A 22,818-nucleotide genomic window follows, 5' to 3' on the forward strand; every position below is an offset into this window, starting at 1 on the left:
ATTAGGCGACACCTTATAGTTGGTTAATGATACTTCGTCATACTTATTAAATTTAAATATATGAGACCTGATATTAGATTGCACCAATAACGATATACTGACTCTTTATGGTGTTGGACACCAGTTGTGCTCCTTACTAATTCTCTTTTTATATTATGCTCAAATGCACGCGTAAAAGTAATGTAAAAAAAATCTACATTTAATGCTAATAATAAGATACTAAAAATAATAATAAAATAAAGCAAAAAAGTAAATAAAAAATGAATCTTTAATGCCAACAATAAATAAGATATAAAAAAATATAATAAAATAATAAGTAATTATAAAAAAATACATAAAAAAAATAAATATTTATTGGTGATCCAAATTTGTATCATGTTATATTTTAATCCAAATTTAAATCAACTTTTAGCATAGTACACCGTTGAATAAATCTTTATTTGAAGTGTGCTATATTTTAGCAATGCATTATAGATTTGCATCTCCATGCTCCATTAAAGAGCTATATCATGTTGCAGGAAATATTTATGTGAGCTTGCTCTAGAAGATGTACACCATAAAGTTGATAATGTGCGAGAGCGACTTCACTTTTCTCAAAGATTCGAGTTTGTAGTGTCAAGAGCGCTATCTTATAAGAAGTGAGCGATCTACTTCTATTAGTGACAAGATAACACATAAGCTGCAATGAGGCTTAAATGACTCTTCGGTTCAGGTAATAGAATATAATTTTTTTTTATATTCTTTTGTTTGGCTGCTTTATAAAGCATTGTAATGACTTTTCCATCATTTTGCTAGAATAACTATTCTATTCAAAAGTTAGATGAAAGGTCATTCCAATACACAAATAAAAAGAATTAATTTTTTTACTCTTATTATTTTTTTTCCATTTTACTCCTAATCCTATTGCCATTCATAATCATATTCCACTGTTTTCATTACTCCCAACCTACTGTACCTTCAAGTATAGTTAATTTAGATGTTTTCTAAGCCTTGTAACATTTGTATTTATTACATTTATCATTGTAATTAATTATTATAACAGTCACGTGATGATCAAACTCCTTTATATCGTTAACCTACAAGCCTATAAGTAGGGGAACTCAATGTTGGGTTTTATGCCCTTATAAAACCATGTCGGACATATAATGCGATTTGATATTTTCAATAAAAAAAAGTAGAAATTATTTAGTTTGACAACTGTGTTGCTTGCTTATTTTATTACATGATCATTGGAATAATATAAATATTTATAAAATCCTGAACATATAAATAATTACAATTATAATGACTAGGTCACAATGGAATATAATTGTAATTATATGTTCAAAAGAATAAGTCATAAGATTAAGTCAGTGCATTAGATTTTCACTAATCTAGTAATCTACGATATGATCTACTTACACATCCAGGGTGTGACATCTTATTCAAGACATTGACTAAGTAGATAAGATCAGTTGTATTTTGTTACATTGGGCTGGACCGATATTGATTGTTAATAAGATAAGTATCATTATTATCTAATCTAATCATATCACAACATTGACCATAGGTCAATTCAATCTTAATTCTAAGTGATTAATATTATGCTAAATGTATTATTCAAGTCTTTTGATTTGTTCGTTACCTGCTTATCCTACGGACTAGCTCATACTTACATATTGGAGATTTTGTAGTATAATTGAGTGGTAGCATTTATCATAGACATGAAATCTATAGCTTCTGTTAACAATTGAAACGATGATTTCCTTGTAGCTTAGTTCAAGTATTAAATGATAGAGTACTCATTTCTGTACTTAAGTTTACAAAAATATCATTTACAAGGAACTTAGTGGGAATTAAGGATAAAATACCAATGAGGGGTAAAACGGTAATTTGCATCGGTCTCATTAGTAGATCATCTATAGAGGATTAAATGACGGTGATGATTACAACAATGGATAACGTATTTACATTTGGTGTAAAGCGTTCTATGAATTCAAGAGTGCAATTCTAAGTATATAGTGGAGTCACAAAGAATTAATAAGGTAGTGAGTTTATTTGTTATAAATAAACTCATGGTAACTTTTTGGAGCTTGAGTTCATGGATCCATAGTCCTCATGTCATCTTTTATCAAAATGAACCTAGTAGTCTCGAATAATTAATTATAAAATTATCATATTGACTAGGTCAATGAAAATAAATAATGTTAAATTATTTATTGATATTTTGTGAGAAAATAAATAGAAGAAATTTTGAGGTTTTTATTGCAATGTCTCAAAAAGAGTATTATAGTCAATTGATAAAATTTTGTTAATATTGATAAATTGATATTAATATTAATAAAATGAATTAAATAAATGTCAAAATTATAGTTGGTTAATTTTGACAAATATTTAATTAAATAATTTAAATAAAATGAGAAACTAAAACCTATTTTATGTCATAGCTAATTGCCTATATATACTAGTATTATAGAATGCATTATGTAACGCCCTACCACCTTAGAGCCGTTACTAAGTGAGTTTAAAATGTGCAATCAGCCCGCTAAACGAGGTTTTAATAATCAAAGTGTAATTAAATAGAAATCTAGGCTGTAATCTTTGAAAATCCCTTAATTCATTGAAAATTTCAAGTGTCTTACATTTGGGATCCCAAAACATGGTTTATATAATATTTTCATCTCAAAACAAGTCTATAAGTAGTTAACCACCAAAATTAGGGTTTATACAGCCATTTCTCAAAAATACCCCCAACCAAAGTAGTCGGGCAGGCCAAACATGTACGCGCCGCCCCCACACTCTCCGTACTCATGGCTGGTTGACTTTTTCTTTGCCTTTACCTGCAACACAGAGCACCCGTGAGCCGAAGCCTAGCAAGAAAACTCACACAACACATAACATATGCATATCATATAATCAACACATTAGACAATCCACAGACAAAACAGATAGCCCATTAGACTAAACAAGTACGGCCATGCCGTCCCGGAAGTGTTACCAAAGCCCGGGATCTCGGTCCTCACCGTAAGGATATCCCATGTATCCATTGGGGTCTCACCCTAACCATAAGCACTCTATGTACTAAGTGATATTTCCGGCCCCACTGCCGTTCTCGGCACCTTGCCCTTTCCGGCTCCTCTGCCGTTCATTTTACTATAACCACATATAGCATACCAACATATAACAACTCAATCAAGAGTACATCCTAACAACAACACAACTTAGGGCCACGCCCTACAACAATATTATGGGCACGTGCCCTGCTCTACGGGTGCTACAGTTTTCTTACCTATATCCCGAGCTTTCCGATGCACCAAGGTCACAAGCACGGTCCTTTATCACGAGCCTCTCCGGAATCCTAGTCACAACACATATAAAACACTTTTAATACTAACCAATCCAAAAACCACTTCCAGGGACCAATCTCGTACTCTCGGGACCTCTAATTTCCTAGAATAATTTATTGGAACCATCCCTCGAGCCCCCGGCTAAAAGCCCTAAAAATGCAAAATTACACTATCAAAATTTGCCTAGGGCCGCGGCACTCCCATCAAGGGCCTAGGCGCCCAGAAACTTTTCCTGATCCTGATGCAAGCCTGCGCCGCGGCACCAAAGAACAGGGCCGCGACGCCCCTACGCGAACCCAGATTTCTGGGTTTTCCCCTGCATTTTTCCTAAGACAAAACAACTCCAATTCAACCCAAACAAGTACCTAAGCCCCAAAATAAATTTAAAACCCCAAATGAACCCTTTAACAACCTATAAACATCAAAAACAAACTCAATTGCACAATCACACTCAAAATCCACTCTTGAGTTTCAAATTTCAGAAACTCAAACCATGGCTTCTAAGGCCTAAACCAGAGCTTGAAAAATATAATCCATGCCTCTAAAATCTCAAATCATAAAAGATACGAAATTCAAACATGATAAAAACCCTTACCTTAATCAAGAATTTAGCTTGAATTCACCTCAATCCCAACTTCAAGCCACTCCCCCCTTGATTATCCAAACTGAATCTTCCAAGCCAAACCAGCCATATTCCCTTTAAATTCAACACTTAATCTCTGAAAATCAAACTTAAATTTAAACAACAACAGTGCATAACTCTTACCTCTGAATAATCCCAGCTTAAGCTTGATTTTGGTTGCCTCAAACCCTTTGTTTCTCCTCCTAGGTCTCCAATTCAACTTTCTCCTTTTTCTTCTCTTTTCTTCTAGCTTCCACTTCCAAATTCCAGCATAAACCATCTATAACCAAGTGTAATACGTAATTCCCTTTTCCTTCAGCTGAAGTTATCTATCCTTGCCTAATGACCACTCTACCCTTCCATAGAATTCTTTCCTAACTAAACCTCAAGGGCACTTTTGTTAACTCACCTCTATTGCAATTCTACCATTTTCCTATCACAGCTTGTTACTCTCAGCAGTTACTAATGGTTACTCAAGTTACTCAATTACCAATTACCAATTACCATTAACTCACAAAACTCAATTTACGAAACCCCCAAAATACCCCTAGGCTCATCCCGAGCCGGGTATTTAATCCCGTTGTGATTTTTAAACTAATTAGCTCCCTAGGACCGTCTCGGCACGTGCATCACAATAATATCACCACACTCACGTGGTACAAACCACATAATATAATTATCACATTTATGCCCTCAACGGGCTAAAATTACCAATTTACCCCTAGCGTACAAACGGGGTCCATATGCATATTTATACCACCTCAACATGCAGTCTAATCACATATTCATTCAAATTCATATATTATCATATTAATTCACTTATTGCCCTCCAGGCACGCTAATCAAGGTCCCAAACCTTATTAGCAACTTGGGGTGTTACAATTATCCCCTCCTTACAAGAATTTCGTCCTCGAAATTACCTGAACAACTCGGGATGCCTCTCCCGCATATCAGACTCAAGTTCCCATGTCGCCTCTTCAGCCTTGCTGTTCCTCCACAACACTTTAACCAAGGCGATGGTCTTGCTCCGCAAAACTTTGTCCTTCCTATCAAGGATCTGAACAGGCTTTTCCTCGTATGATAAATCCTGATCTAACTCCAAGTTCTCATAACTCAGCACATGAGTAGTATCTGATACATACTTCCGGAGCATGGATACATGAAACACATCATGAACCCCTGATAGAGCTGGAGGCATCGCTAACCTGTAAGCTACCTCTCCAACTCGTTCCAAAACCTCAAAGGGGCCAACAAACCTGGGACTCAGCTTTCCCCGAACACCGAATCGTTTCACTCCTCTCAGGGGTGAAACCCTGAGGAATACATGATCACCAACCTGAAACTCTACATTCCTGCGTCTCAGATCTGAGTAACTTTTCTGGCGACTCTGGGAGGCGAGCATATGAACTCTAATCTTTTCAATTGCCTCATTGGTCCTCTGTACCATCTCTGGACCTAGATATCTCCTCTCAACTGTCTCATCCCAGTGTATCGGTGACCTGCACTTTCTTCCATACAACATCTTATACGGAGCCACTCCGATAGTCGCCTGATAGCTATTATTGTACGAAAACTCAATCAATGGGAGATACTTACTCCAAGATCCCCCAAAGTCCAACACACAGGCTCGTAACATATCCTCCAATATCTGAATCGTCCTCTCAGACTGCCCATCCATCTGAGGATGATAATCGGTACTGAACCGTAGCTGTGTGCCCATTGCCTTCTGCAGGCTCTCCCAAAACTTGGAGGTGAAAGTGGGGTCCCTGTCGGACACTATCGACCTCGGAGCTCCATGAAGTCGAACAATTTCCTTTACATATAGCTCAGCATACTGCTCCACAGTATAAGATGTCCTCACAGGTAAAAAGTGGGCAGACTTAGTATACCTGTCCACAATCACCCATATCGAATCATGTTGACCCACAGTCTTCGGTAATCCAACCACAAAGTCCATGGTAATATCCTCCCATTTCCACTTGGGAATCCCTAGAGGCTGCAATAACCCTGCTGGTCTCTGATGTTCAGCCTTAATCTGCTGACAGGTTAAGCACCTAGCCACATAGTCCACCACATCCCTCTTCATGCCTGTCCACCAATACAAAACTCTCAAATCTTGGTACATCTTCGTAGTACCTGGGTGTAACGAATAGGGAGTGGCATGAGACTCATCCAGAATCTCTCGCCGAATATCTGAGTCAATCGGTACACAAATTCCTCCCTTGTACTTCAACAGGCCCATCTCTGAGATAGAGAAGTCCTTAATCGTTCTAGCTAGGACATTCTCTCTACGTTCAACTAACTGGGGATCCCTTCCCTGCGCCTCCTTAATCCTTTCAAGGAGCGTGGACTGAAGAGTAATGTTGGCTAACCTACCAACCACTAACTCTATACCTGCTCTGGCCATCTCCTCAGCTAGTCTGTCTGATACCTACCTCGAACTATACAACTGTCCTGGGCCCTTCCGACTCAATGCATCAACCACTACATTAGCCTTCCCAGGATGGTATAAAATGTCACAATCATAATCCTTTACCAATTCCAGCCACCGTCTTTGACGCATGTTCAGATCTTTCTGAGTAAAGAAATACTTTAAACGTTTGTGATCCGTGTATATCTCGCACCTTTCACCATACAGGTAATGTCTCCAAACCTTAAGTGCGAATACCACTGCAGCCAATTCAAGATCATGTGTGGGATATCTCTGTTCATACTCTTTTAACTGCCTTGATGCATAAGCTATCACCTTCCCAGCTTGCATCAACACATATCCCAAACCCTGTCTAGAAGCGTCACAATACACCACGAACTTCTCATTGTCTGTCGGCAGGCTCAACACTAGTGTAGTAATCAACCGTCGCTTCAACTCCTTGAAACTATTTTAACTGCCTTGATGCATAAGCTATCACCTGGCTAAGTGAGTTTAAAATGTGAGTAATGCCAAGGTTAAGGTTCTTGTAGACTGTCGGCAGCTATCACCAGTGCATAAGCTATCACCTTAACCTTAACCTTTACTGGCAGCTATCACCAGTGTAACGCCCTACCACCTTAGAGCCGTTACTAAGTGAGTTTAAAATGTGCAATCAGCCCGCTAAACGAGGTTTTAATAATAAAAGTGCAATTAAATAGAAATCTAGGCTGTAATCTTTGGAAATCCCTTAATTCATTGAAAATTTCAAGTGTCTTACATTTGGGATCCCAAAATATGGTTTATAAAATATTTACAACTCAAAACAAGTTTACAGATAATTAACCATCAAACTAAAGTTTAATACAGCCAGTTCTCAAAAACACCCCCAACCAAAGCAGTCGGGCAGGCCAAACATGTACGCGCCGCCCCCACGCTCTTCGTACTCATGGCTGGTTGACTTTCTCTTTGCCCTTACCTGCAACACAGAGCACCCGTGAGCCGAAGCCCAGCAAGAAAACTCATACAGCAAATAACACATGCATAATATATAATCATTATGTCAGATAAATCCACAGATTAAACATATACGACCGTGCCGTCCCAGAAGCATTATCAAAGCCTGGGATCTCGGTCCTCACTGTAAGGATATCCCATGTATCCATTGGGGTCTCACCCTAACTGTAAGCACTCCATGTGCTAAGTGTTATTCCCGGCCCCACTGCCGTTCTCGGCCCTTCGCCGTTCCCGGCTCCTTTGCCGTTCATAATGCTATAACCACATATAGCACTCTCAAACAACATTCAAACATATAATAACTCAATTAAAGCTACACCCTAACAATAATACAATCTAGGGCCGTGCCTTGCAACAACATTATGGGCCCATGCCCTGCTCTACAGGTGCTACAATTTTCTTACCTGTATCCCGAGCTTTCCGATGCACCAAGGTCACAAGCACGGCCCTCTATCCCGAGCCTCTCCGAAATCCTAGTCACAACACATATAAAATACTCTTTAATACTAACCAATCCAAAACCACTTCCCGGGACCAATCCCGTACTCTCGGGACCTCTAATTTCCTAGAAAAATGTATTGGAACCATCCCCCGAGCCCCTGGGCAAAAGCCCTAAAAATGCAAAATTTGACTGTAAAAAATAGCCTAGGGCCGCGACAGTCCCATCAAGGGCCTAGGCGCCCAGAAACTTTTCCTGATCCTGATGCAAGCCTGTGTCGTGGCACCAAAGAATAGGGCCGTGGCACCCCTACGCGAACCCAAATTTCTGGGTTTTCCCCTGCATTTTTCCCGAGCCAAAACAACTCCAATTCAACCCAAACAAGTACCTAAACCCCAAAATCAATTTAAAACCCCAAATGAACCCTTTAACAACCTATAAACATAAAAAAAAAAAAAAAAAAAAACTCAATTGCACAATCACACTCAAAATCCACTCTTGAGTTTCAAATTTCAGAAACTCAAACCATGGCTTCTAAAACCTAAACCAGAGCTTGAAAAATATAATCCATGCCTCTAAAATCTCAAATCATACCAGATACGAAATTCAAACATGATAAAAACCCTTACCTCAATCAAGAATTTAGCTTGAATTCACCTCAATCCCAACTTCAAGCCACTTCCCCCTTGATTATCCAAACTGAATTTTCCAAGCCAAACCAGCCATATTTCCTTTAAATTCAACACTTAATCTCTGAAAATCAAACTTAAATTTAAACAGAAACATTGCATAACTCTTACCTCTGAATAATCCCAGCTTAAACTTGATTTTGGTTGCCTCAAACCTCTTGATTCTCCTCCTAGGTTTCAAATTCAACTTTCTCCTTTTCCTTCTCTTTTCTTTTAGCTTTTCCTTCAATTTCAGCATAAACCAATTTCTAACTAAGTGTTATACGTGATCACCCTTTTCCCTTCAGCTGAAGCTATCTATCCTTTGCCAAATGACTATTCTACCCTTCCATAAATATCCTTTCCTAACTAAACCTCAAGGTCACTTTTGTCAACTCACCTCTATTGCAATTCTACCATTTTCCCATCACAACTTGTTACTCTCAGCAGTTACTAATGGTTACTCAAGTTACTCAATTACCATTAACCATTAACCACTAATTCTCAAATTTACAAAATTCCCAAAATACCCCTAGGCTCCTCCTGAGCCGGGTACTTAATCCCGTTGTGACTTTTAAACTAATTAGCTCCCTAGGACCGTCTCGGCACGTGCATCACAATAATATCACCACACTCACGTGGTACAAACCACATAATACAATTATCATATTTATGCCCTCAGCGGGCTAAAATTACCAATTTACCCCTAGCATACAAACGGGGTCCACATGCATATTTATACCACCTAAACATGCATTCTAATCACATACTCATTTAAATTCATATATTATCATGTTAGTTCACGCATTGCCCTCCAGGCACACTAATCCAGGTCCTAAACCTTATTAGCAAATTGGGGTGTTACAATTATCCCCTCCTTACAAGAATTTCGTCCTCAAAATTACCTGAATAACTCGGGATGCCGCTCCCGCATATCAGACTCAAGTTCCCACGTCGCCTTTTCAACCTTGTTGTTCCTCCACAGCACTTTAACCAAGGCGATGGTCTTGCTCCGCAAGACTTTGTCCTTCCTATCAAGGATCTGAACAGGCTTCTCCTCGTATGAAAAATCCTGATCCAACTCCAAGTTCTCATAGCTCAACACATGAGTGGTATCCGATACATATTTCCAGAGCATGGACACATAAAACACGTCATGAACCCCTGATAGAGCTGGAGGCATTGTTAACCTGTAAGCCACCTCTCCAACTCGTTCCAGAACCTCGAAGGGGCCAATAAACCTGGGACTCAGCTTGCCCCGAGCACCGAATCGTTTCACTCCTCTCAGGGGAAAAACCCTGAGGAACACATGATCACCGACCTGAAATTCCACGCTCCTGCGTCTTAGGTCTGAATAACTCTTCTGGCGACTCTGGGAGGCGAGCATACGAGCTCTAATCTTCTCAATTGCCTAATTGGTCCTCTGAACCATTTCAAGACCTAAATATCATCTCTCACCAGTCTCATCTCAGTGTGTCGGTGATCTGCACTTCCTCCCATATAACATCTCATACGGGGCCACTCCGATAGTCGCCTGGTAACTATTGTTGTACGAGAACTCAATCAAGGGAAGATACTTACTCCAAGATCCCCCAAAATCTAACACACAAGCTCGTAGCATATCCTCCAGTATCTGAATTGTCCTCTCAGATTGCCCATCTGTCTGAGGATGATAGGCGATACTAAACCGTAACTGTGTGCCCATTGCCTTCTGCAGGCTTTCCCAAAACTTGGAGGTGAAGGTGGGGTCCCTGTCGGATACTATCGACCTCGGAGCCCCATGAAGTCGAACAATTTCCTTCACATAAAGCTCAGCATACTGCTCCACATTATAAGTTGTTTTCACAGGTAAAAAGTGGGTGGACTTAGTATACCTGTCCACAATCACCCACACTGAGTCATGCTGACCCACGGTCTTCGGCAATCCAACCACAAAGTCCATAGTAATATCCTCCCATTTCCACTCGGGAATCCCTAAAAGCTACAATAACCCTGCTGGCCTCTGATGTTCAGCCTTAATTCGCTGACAGGTTAAGCACCTAGCCACATAATCCACCACATCCCTCTTCATGCCTGTCCACCAATACCAAACTCTCAAATCTTGGTACATCTTCGTAGTACCTGGGTGTAACGAGTAGGGAGTGGTATGAGACTCATCCAGAATCTCTCGTCGAATATCTGGATCAATCGGAACACAAATCCATCCCATGTACTTCAATAAGGCCATCTCTGAGATAGAGAAATCCTTAGTCGTTCCAGCTAGAACATTCTCCCTACGTTCAACTAACTGGGTATCCTTTCCCTGTCCTTCCTTAATCCTTTCAAGGAGTGTTGACTGGAGAGTTATGTTGGCTAACTTACCAACCACTAACTCTATTCCTGCTTTGGTCATCTCCTCGGCTAGTCTGTCTGATACCTGCCTCGAGCTATACAACTGACCTGGGCCCTTCCGGCTCAATGCATCAGCTACTACATTAGCCTTCCCAGGATGGTATAAAATGTCACAATCGTAATCCTTTACCAATTCCAACCACCGTCTTTGACGCATGTTCAGATCTTTCTGAGTAAAGAAATACTTTAAACTCTTGTGATCAGTGTATATCTCGCACTTTTCACCATACAGGTAATGTCTCCAAACCTTAAGTGCGAATACCACTGCAGCCAACTCCAGATCATGCGTGGGATATCTCTGTTCATACTCCTTTAGTTGCCTTGATGCATAAGCTATCACTTTCCCAGTTTGCATCAACACACATCCCAGACCCTGTCTAGAAGCGTCACAGTAAACCACAAACTTCTCATTGTCTGTCGGCAGGCTCAACACTGGTGCAGTAATCAATCGCCGCTTCAACTCCTTGAAGCTATTCTCACACCGGTCTGTCCACACATACTTGGTCTTCTTTGTAGTCAACTCTGTCAATGGAGTAGCAATTATGGAGAACCCCTCTACAAACCGTCGGTAGTATCCTGCCAATCCGAGAAAACTTTTGACCTCAGGAACACTGCTCGGTCTAGGCCAATCTCTCACTGCCTCTATCTTACTTGGGTCAACCAGTATCCCCTCCTTACTGACAATATGGCCCAGAAATGTAACCTGTGGTAACCAGAACTCGCACTTACTGAACTTGGCATTTAACTTATGCTCTCTCAATTGCTGCAATACCAGGCGCAGATGATGCTCATGCTCTGTCTCTGACTGGGAGTACACCAGTATATCATCGATAAATACAATCACAAACTTATCCAGATAATCTTTGAAAATCCTGTTCATCATATCCATAAAAGCTGCTGGGGCGTTGGTTAATCCAAAGGACATAACCAGAAATTCATAATGCCCGTACCTTGTTCGAAAAGTAGTCTTTGGTATGTCTTCCTCTCTAATCCTCAATTGATGATAGCCTGACCAGAGATCAATCTTCGAAAACACCTTACTCCCCTATAGCTGATCAAATAAATCATCGATCCTAGGCAGTGGATACTTATTCTTAATAGTCAACTTATTCAACTCCCTGTAGTCAATGCACATTCTAAGCGACCCATCCTTCTTCTTAACAAATAATACTGGAGCATCCCATGGCGAGAAACTCGGTCTGATGAACCCCAAATCCAATAACTCCTGTAATTGGATCTTTAATTCTTTTAACTCTGCCGGAGCCATTCTATAGGGTGCCTTGGAAACTGGCTCCACCCCTGATGCCAACTCTATGATGAACTCAATCTCTCACTGTGGTGGCAACCCCGGCAAGTCCGCTGGAAATAAGTCTGGAAACTCACAGACTAATCTAGTCTCATTCGGTCCCACTGAAGCTGCTCTAGAGATGTCCACGACACTTGCTAAGAATCCTATGTAACCTTCCTGCATCAGGTCTCTAGCCTTCAGTGCCGAGACCATAGGCACTCGCGGTCCATTCACTATCCCCACAAACACAAAAGGTACCTCGCCTTCTGGTTCAAAAGTCACCATACGCCGCTTGCAGTAAATTGTTGCTCCATACCTCGTTAACTAATCCATCCCTAATATCATATCAAAGTCATCCATGTCTAACTAAACTAGATCAACAAACAATTCTCTGCCAGCTATCTCTACTGGTAATGCTCTAACCCACCTCCTAGAGTGTAATATCCAACATTTTCATAATACATTTATTTATAATAAATCAGAGTTTTAATACATAAAAGGTACAAGTTTACAAATTTAAGAAATAGTAATGGAAAAATAGTGTTTAAAATATGATTTTATGTTTTTAATGAGATTAAAGAGAGAGAAACTTGAGTAGTCAAGTATTGGACCCAAATGTCATATAATTTTAATTGGGGATTTTTATAAAATTAAGAAAGTTTTGCTAAAGGGCTTATTTGAAAAGAATTTTAATATTTTGGGTCCAAGTGTAATTTCAAAAATAATTTTAAAAAAAAAAAAAAGAAAAGAAAAGAAAAGAAAAGGCTTCAGCCTTTCTTTTTTACCCGAGTCTCTCTCTCTCTCCTCATAAAACCCCCCTCTCTCTCTCTCTCTCTCTCTCCTCTGCGTATTACTGTTGCCGACGACGCAGGAGTACTTTCCGACCACCATTTTTAGCCACGCGCCGGACCGTTGGATTCAGAGGCCTCCGAACTATCGACCTACGCGGGAATCTAGAGCTCACTCGCCGATTAAACGCCTCAACCACTCGATTTAAGTTCGGCCACCCCGCGACTTCAAAGTTGCGATTCGGCCACCTCGGGCATCCGTTTGCCGATCCGTCACCACCATCGTGCTCCTCGTGTTGTGGGCTTCAAAACCCAATAACTTGTTCCTACATCTACCATAGTTGGGTGGTGGGCCCACCACGAGCCACCGCGATCCACCGTAGATCGACGGTCGAAACTTAGTGTTCGAGGTTCCGAAGTACGTTTTGAGTCTCAGAAAATCATCGTTTGACTTATTGTGGAACCCGATCATTTTGGTATAATTTCTTTAACCTATATATTGTGATTTAATTGTGATTGATTAGAGTAATTGTTATTATGTGTATTTATAGTATATAATTATATATTATTGATATATGGAATATTTTCTGTAATTTACTGGCTGTCTGGGATTATATATATTTTTGATACAGGTTTTGATTTTGGAATTGTCCACTTTATAGCCTTTGTGCTGTCTAATTTTCTAGAAAATATTAGATATTAAATAAAGTATAAAAATACATATTTAATTGATTTTATATTAATATGGAAATTATTATGATTAAGTAATTTTAATTATTATTGTTATTATTTTGTTAAGTAAATCAAGAATACAGATTCATATATATATATATATATATGAAAAGTATGATTTATAGTAAACCTATTATCTAACCATTATTATTGTATATTAATATTTGAATATTAAAATAATATCAAATATTAGTTTCTTATAGTTATTGATATTTGTAAGACCAGTGAAGTTTGGAGAAAGTATATTTATTATATCACTGGAATTGATATTATGACTAATTAATAATAATATAAATATTTATATTTATATTATTATCATTATATTGATTATTACAACTTTATGTTAAAAATATGATTTCTTTTATAAAATGACTATTTGAATATATACATCCATATAAGTATTGCTATTGAAGTATTTTGTTATTAATATCGAAATAAGTTTAATTATAGACGATAATTATTATTTTTGTTGGGATTATTATTATTATTATCATAAGGGTACATTATCTTATGAGCAAGGTTTAAAGCATGGTTTTATATGAAGAGTTATTTGCATTACGTTGATAATAATTTATTATTATCATTTATATAGTTTCTGGTATTATTAATATACACTATCAATAGTGTATATTTATGATTTTGATAGAATTTAATAAATTATGTGCCTTGAATAGGATTTGTATGGATTTGATTGATTGACTCTTGGTGAGGAATTTTAAAATAAGCTAAGGACCTAAGGTAAGTAAATCTCACCTTTTGTGCTTAAGTGTAAGATGCATGACTACATTGATTGTGTACATCTGATGAGTTAAGTATGGTATGATGATGATGCATATGATAAGTATGTGAAAAATGGTTATATGAACACCATAAGGGTGTTGTGTGATATGTAATTGATGAATTCTGTGATATGTGAAAGATGTCTTACTTAGTTAAGAATGATATGAATTATGTGCAAGTATGTGTTCTTATGTTGATGGATATGTGGATTACTCTATGTTCATGATTTGTTATGAAGCGTTTAAGTTTTTAGGCTGGAAACCTTAGACCTGAGCCATAGCTCTACGTTAAGGTATAACAACGCCACCAACCCAAAGCTTCATGTATTATGACTAAAGATGTTTTGAGTTATATGAGATGTGATACAATGCCTTGATTGAATACCATCAACATGAGTCATGAACACGAACATTGGCATTTCAGCATCAGCATGTATGCATGGCATGTACAGTTATGTGATACATTATTATGTGATATAAGACCATGCATATGAATATGAGAAAAGTTATGAAATGTCTTGAAAAGTCTTATGTAAAGTTAAACATTTTAATGACACAAGGCTTAAGCAAAGTGATAATAAGATGTTTAAAAAGGGTGCCACTGTTTTGATGAAGCAATCAAGTAAGTTCAATAAAGAAGACGGAAGTCTATAAGACTTATAGTGGCTGCCCACTAGTGTGGGCTAGGTCAGAGTTGACCATTCAGATATGTTTGCCATGTTTCCGTCTTTCTCCTCCATATGTGTAATAAGTATGGCAGCTATGGCAACGATGAAATGAGTGTTATGATGAGCCTAGCTGAGATGATGGCTAGCCGGAGGAGAACCCATGGGATTCTATATGATATGTGTAACAAGCCCTGCAGGCATTGGCTGAATCAAACAGTGTGCACAAGTGATATTGGGCCCATAAAAATGTGAAACTAAAAGAAAGAGCATAAAAGTAAAGTTTGAAAGTGCATGAGCAATAAATGAAATGCATAAGTATATAAGTCAGCATATTAGTATATGTGCACTACAAACTCACGACATTCATGTGTATGTGTATGCATGAGATTTGCTTACTGAGCGTTAGCTCATTATGTTATTTTCCAACATTTTTCCAGGTGTGGCTTTAGCTGTTGAGCAACTTGTGGAGCACGGACTCAGTAGCAATGCAATAATGGTTTAGAGTTTTCATATGGCTGCCTTAAATTTAAAGTATTCATACGTGTAATAATTTCTTCTAATAAGTTTATATAAAAGTTTTAAATTTTTCTGTATTTCTTCGTATCATTTTATTTAATTCTTTTGGTCAAGTGCCTTAAATACTCGTAAACCCTAGAATTACGAGTATGTGGCAGACGTACCCTACCTTAGGGACGTTACATAGAGACTACCAGTTCTCCTGTTGGTAACAAAGTCTAAAAACCCCTAGCATACACAATACTAGGTCTACAAAGCTGATCTATCACCCTAGCAGATACAAAAGAGTGGGTAGCCCCTGAATCAATCAATGCAGTATACAAAGAACCAGCGCTAGAGATTTGACCTGTCACAACTGAGGGACTAGCCTCCGCCTCAGTCTGAGTCAAAGGAAATACCCTGGCAGGAGCGAGACTGTCTCCCTGCTTTGGCTCCTCCTTCTTGGCCTGTGGGCAGTCTTTCTTCAAATGGTTGGCACTCCCACAAACAAAGCATGCCCTAATCCGGCACTCGCCCTGATGTCGTCGTTTGCACCGAGGACACACTGGGAAACTCCTCCAGTTGTCACCTTCGCCCTGACGACCACCAATAGAACCTCATACCCTCCTATCAGAACTAGGAGGAACAAATGAATCTGGAACCTTTCTTTTCTGCTCACTGGGGCCACTGCCCCAACTAGACCCAACAAAAGGAGGCACCGTCCTCCTGGCATCGCGCCTAACAGCGCTGTCCTTCCATATCTGATCCTCAACCCTCTCTGCAGTAAGGGCCTTATCTACTGCTTGAGCATAAGTAGTGGTCTCTGGAATTAACATAATATTCACATCACGGGCGATCATCACATTCAACCCCCGTATGAATCTATCTCTCCTGGCCGCATCCGTCGGCACTAGGTCTGGCGCAAACTTCGCCAGTTTGTCAAATCTCAGGGCGTACTCAGTAACTGATAACCTGTTATGAGTCAGGTTGATAAAATCATCAACCTTCGCAGCTCAAACTGCTATGCTGTAGTATTTCTCATTAAAGATACTCTTAAATTCTTCCCAGGTCATAATTGTAACATTCCTCCGCTGACTCACTACATCCCACCAGATGCGGGCATCTTCCCTAAGCATGTAGCGGGCACAGGCTACCCTTTCATTTCCTTCAACCCTCATGAACTCTAGGATCAAGGAAATCATATTCATCCACTGCTCAGCCCGCAGTGGGTCTGATCCACCCTCGAAGGTGGGAGGTTACTGCTTCCTGAACCTTTCATATAAAGGTTCCCACCTGTTCTCAACCACAGGCTGTACCGGCACTGGCGCTACACTTTGTTGAATTGGTAACCTTGTGACCTGTGAAGGGGCCTGCTGCCTCATGTGACAAAGTTCTTCGTCTGTTCTCTGTAATCTAGCCTCCATTTCGGCTAATATCTGCTGCCAGTTCTGTGGGGCAGGTGGAAGGTCCTGACCCTGATTGTCATCCTCGGCTCTGCTGCCGCGGAGTCTAGATGATTGCCGAGGCATTACAACTATATGCCTGCAATCAGTGACACCGCTCATCAGGCATGATAACAAAATCCAATTCCACCTCCTATTCTCAACAACCAACCAAAATCCACAATCCAAATAACATACCAACAGCATATAACACACAACGGGCCATGCCCTAACATCATGCATATGTTATTTCATTCATCATGCTCTTTATAAACTAAGCAGGCAAACAAGGCATTCAAACACATATTCAAGTATATTAGTCAACCATACCAATCAACCCTGAGTCGAGATTTTCAATGGCAGCGAGCGTACATGTTCGGTCAATCTCCAGAACCAATAAACCTTGGCTTGCTCTGATACCAAGTTGTAACACCCTACCACCTTAGAGCCGTTACTAAGTGAGTTTAAAATGTGCAATCAACCCGCTAAACGAGGTTTTAATAATAAAAGTGTAATTAAATAGAAATCTAGGCTGCAATCTTTGGAAATCCCTTAATTCATTGAAAATTTCAAGTGTCTTACATTTGGGATCCCAAAACATGGTTTATAAAATATTTACAACTCAAAACATGTTTACAGATAATTAACCATCAAACTAAAGTTTAATACAGCCAGTTCTCAATAACACCCCCAACCAAAGCAGTCGGGCAGGCCAAACATGTATGCGCCGCCCCCACGCTCTCCGTACTCATGGATGGTTGACTTTCTCATTGCCCTTACCTGCAAAACAGAGCACCCGTGAGCCGAAGCCCAACAAGAAAACTCATACATCAAATAACACACGCATAATATATAATCATTATGTCAGATAAATCCATAGATTAAACATATACGGCCATGCCGTCCCAGAAGCATTATCAAAGCCTGGGATCTCGGTCCTCACTGTAAGGATATCCTATGTATCCATTGGGGTCTCACCCTAACTGTAAGCACTCCATGTGCTAAGTGTTATTCCCGGCCCCACTGCCGTTCTCGGCCTTCGCCGTTCTCGGCCTTCGCCGTTCTCGGCCTTCGCCGTTCTCGGCCTTCGCCGTTCTCAGCCTTCGCCGTTCTCGGCCCTTCGCCGTTCTCGGCTCCTTTGCCGTTCATTATGCTATAACCACATATAACACTCTCAAACAACATTTAAACATATAACAACTCAATCAAGACTACATCCTAACAACAACACAACTTAGGGCCATGCCTTGCAACAATACTATGGGCCCATGCCTTGCTCTATGGGTGCTACAGTTTTCTTACCTGTATCCCGAGCTTTCCGATGCACCAAGGTCACAAGCACGGTCCTCTATCACGAGCCTCTCCGGAATCCTAGTCACAACACATATAAAACACTTTTAATACTAACCAATCCAAAAACCACTTCCCGGGACCAATCCCGTATTCTCGGGACCTCTAATTTCCTAGAACAATGTATTGGAACCATCCCCCGAGCCCCTGGGAAAAAGCCCTAAAAATGCAAAATTACACTGTCAAAATTTTCCTAGGGCTGCGGCACTCCCATCAAGGGCCTAGGCGCCCAAAAACGTTTCATGATCCTGATGCAAGCCTGCGCCGCGGCACTAAAGAACAGGGCCGCGACGCCCCTACGCGAACCCAAATTTCTGGGTTTTCCCCTGCATTTTTCCCGAGCCAAAACAACTCCAATTCAACCCAAACAAGTACCTAAGCCCCAAAATCAATTTAAAACCCCCAAATGAACCCTTTAACAACCTATAAACATCAAAAACAAACTCAATTGCACAATCACACTCAAAATCCACTCTTGAGTTTCAAATTTCAGAAACTCAAACCATGGCTTCTAAGGCCTAAACCAGAGCTTGAAAAATATAATCCATGCCTCTAAAATCTCAAATCATAAAAGATACGAAATTCAAACATGATAAAAACCCTTACCTTAATCAAGAATTTAGCTTGAATTCACCTCAATCCCAACTTCAAGCCACTCCCCCCTTGATTATCCAAACTGAATCTTCCAAGCCAAACCAGCCATATTCCCTTTAAATTCAACACTTAATCTCTGAAAATCAAACTTAAATTTAAACAACAACAGTGCATAACTCTTACCTCTGAATAATCCCAGCTTAAGCCCCTTGTTTCTCCTCCCAGGTCTCAAATTCAACTTTCTCCTTTTTCTTCTCTTTTCTTCTAGCTTCCACTTCCAAATTCCAGCATAAACCATCTATAACCAAGTGTAATATGTAATTCCCCTTTCCTTCAGCTGAAGTTATCTATCCTTGCCTAATGACCACTCTACCCTTCCATAAAATTCTTTCCTAACTAAACCTCAAGGGCACTTTTGTCAACTCACCTCTATTGCAATTCTACCATTTTCCTATCACAACTTGTTACTCTCAGCAGTTACTAATGGTTACTCAAGTTACTCAATTACCAATTACCATTAACTCACAAAAACTCAATTTACGAAATCCCCAAAATACCCCTAGGCTCATCCCGAGCCGGGTATTTAATCCCGTTGTGACTTTTAAACTAATTAGCTCCCTAGGACCATCTCGGCACGTGCATCAAAATAATATCACCACACTCACGTGGTACAAACCACATAATACAATTATCACATTTATGTCCTCAGCAGGCTAAAATTACCAATTTACCCCTAGCGTACAAACGGGGTCCACATGCATATTTTTACCACCTAAACATGCATTCTAATCACATATTCATTCAAATTCATATATTATCATATTAATTCACTTATTGCCCTCCAGGCACGCTAATCAAGGTCCCAAACCTTATTAGCAACTTGGGGTATTACACATTAGGTCAAATGAATTTGACAAGGTAAAAATTCACTCCTAATATTCTATACCTAGCATCCCGCTCTCTCTAGGAATTCTCTTCTCATGTGTTGAGACTTGCCCACACAAACACTAGGTTGTTTTAGAGAAAGACTTGGAAGACTGTGGTATTGTTTCAAAATGGTTTGGATTCCTTGAAATACCTAGCATTCAACAAGGACAAAAGGTTAGGGAATCCAAATGGTGTAGCCTTATTCCGCTGCGTATTCATAAGTGCTCTAATCTTTATTGTGCTATTTACGAATCTCTGTATGAAAATCACATCTATGCATTGTTGATTGCCTTTTTCCCTATCAACTTAATAAAAGAACTTTAAAGAAAATAATGAAGATAAACATCAAGGTTTTACGTGGTTCAGGTTATAAAACAACCCTAGTCCACGAGTCTATAGTATTGGAGTCCTTAAAGCTTGAGATGACAAGCTTCAATGGGGGTTTCTCAGGTAGTGTATATATTGCTTTGAGTACAAAAGTTGTGAACCCTTTTACAAGGGTATCTCAGCCCTATTTATAGGGGATAAAGGTCATTAATATTATTAATTACAAATATTCCCCAATTATTTGGGGATTTAATTACTATTAAATCCCTTTGATCGCTCTAATAAAGACTATGGGCCCCTATGTATCGCAGGAGGCCTAATTCGTAGGTTGTAGCCCATCAACTTTGCAGGAGACATGCCTCTGACATTGTTAAGGTATGACTGCATGTTTTCTCGTGTCAGGCGACATTGTGGGAAATACTAATTGTCGAGTGTACGAACTCGGCGCCACTATTCGAGGCGCCCAAAAAGTTGTCAAACAATCTTGTGGTGGCCCAATGCTTCAGTAAATGACACTTGGCGCTCTCTCTAGGCCCGAGGACAAGGCTTATAGAATTTGGAGGACTATCAGATCAAGAAGACGGGGAGACCTCTGGGGTGGTCCTCAGAACGTGGCCTCACTTGGAGACATCCATGCCTAAGAGAAACTAAGCCTGCTTGGGCGAATACTACACTTCGAGGAGCTTTGGGAGAGCTTTGCAGAACGTCATCAGCTCCCGATGAGCTTAATTACTTCTTTAATGACTGCCACGTGTTCAATGATTAAATCATGGATAACATGGTGAATGATTATGACTGTGAGATTCTTTACCACCCAGGAATGCCAACGTGGTGGCAGATGCCTTGAGTCGGAGAGGTCCGGGACAATTATTCAATTTGAAACATATATTCAAGGAGTTGATAGAGGAGATGACTAGAGTGGGGATAGAGTTGATGGTGGACCAATTAGCTAACATCACCTTGTAGTCTACTCTCTTGGAGAGGATTAAGGAAGAGCAGATGAATGATCCTCAGTTGATGAGGCATAGAGAGGACATCCTAGCTGGAGTGGCAAGGGACTACATTGTTTCAGAGATGGGTTTTGTAACATCCCAAATTTGTTATTAAGGCTTGACTATAGTGCCTGAAGGGCCTAATTGGGATTATATGAGCGATTAATGGATTATATGTGTGATTATGTGATATAAATGATTAGCGTGGTAATGTGATTAAACATGCATGTTTATGCGTATTAAATATGCATGTGGGCCCATTTCTGTAAATTGGGGCATGTTTGTAATTTTGGCCTGTTGATGGCATAAATGTAATTATATATGTGTTATGAGTGAGATGCCAGTGTTATGGGGATATATTTGAGACGTATGGTCCGAGACGATCCTAGTTGGCGGATTAGCATAATAGTCATAACTAGGTTAAATACCCGGCTCGGGGTGAGTCAAGGGGTATTGTGGGGATGTAGTATGTATTCGAGGTTGAACGAGTAACATGTAATTATTTAGTGATTATTTGGGTATGTCGGGATTAATTGGAAATTTATAGGATTACTTGAGGATTAACGGGAAATGTGGAAAATGACGATTTTTCCCTTAGATCCATTAAAGGATAAGGTTGTGACTAAGGGACATTATGGTCTTTTTGTCAAAAGATAGACTTAGCCTTAGCACTAGATTTTTGTAGAAGCTGAGGAAAACCAAAAAAAAAAAACCAGAAGGAACACTTGGCTCAGCTCACTTTCTCCCTCTCTCTCATTTTTCTCTCTATCTCTTGAAGCCTTAGGGGTTTGTTGAATTTTGGGAAGAAAGGGCTTGGACACTTGGGGATTAAAGCTAGGAATTGACTAACAACAGCATAGGGGGCGTGGTTCTCGGTTGAGGTTTTACCGCTCAGGCTCGGGATTAGGGATCGTGCTCGAGATCGCTTTGGGTTGTCAGTTCATGACACAAGGTAAGAGAACTGTCTGTGTCCATAGAGCTATGTTGTGTTTAGTGTTTAGTGTTGTGTGTATTGTTTATTGCTATTATGTCATACATGTGATTGCGACCAATCGGCAAGGGCTGGAAGCAGCAGAGGCTAGGAGTGGCAGAGGTCGGGAATGACAAAGGCTGGGAGTGGCAAAGGCCGGGATTGGCGTTAAGCATGCTGAATGCAAGTCGCCAGGGCGAGACCCTTTAAGGGTGTTGTACACACCTGCTCAGTTAAGACCGCAGACTTGGTGCCTGGTAACGCGCCATGTTCGGTGGAGGTCGCTGTTGTGTTGTTATGATGTTGTGCTATTGTGTTATTATGTTGTTGTGCTGTTGTGTATTCCAATATGAACTTGTAAATTGTCTGTTGTCTTTGATTAAGTATGTATTTGTTGAAATAAATTATTATATGTTGTGCTGTGAAATTCTCTTGTTGGGCCTCGACTCACGGGTGCTCTGTGGTGCAGGTAAGGGCAAGGAAAATGTTGATAAACCATGAATTGGAGGGCATGTAGCGGTGCGTACATGTTTGGCCTACCTGGCCGCCACGGTTGGGGTATTTTGAGGAGCGTGTTATAAATGTTTGATTTTGTC

At 39.9% G+C, this 22,818-nt stretch overlaps 1 protein-coding gene across 1 annotated transcript in view; it reads right to left on the reverse strand.

Annotated features, from left to right (window-relative positions):
* The window catches only part of LOC133811104 (probable disease resistance protein At5g66900), a 42,792-nt gene that overhangs the window by 4,520 nt on the left and 15,454 nt on the right, over window positions 1-22,818 (reverse strand). The window lies entirely within an intron of this gene.

This window comes from Humulus lupulus, chromosome 1 (assembly GCF_963169125.1).
Source record: "Humulus lupulus chromosome 1, drHumLupu1.1, whole genome shotgun sequence".
In the NCBI taxonomy this organism is placed as follows: domain Eukaryota; kingdom Viridiplantae; phylum Streptophyta; class Magnoliopsida; order Rosales; family Cannabaceae; genus Humulus; species Humulus lupulus.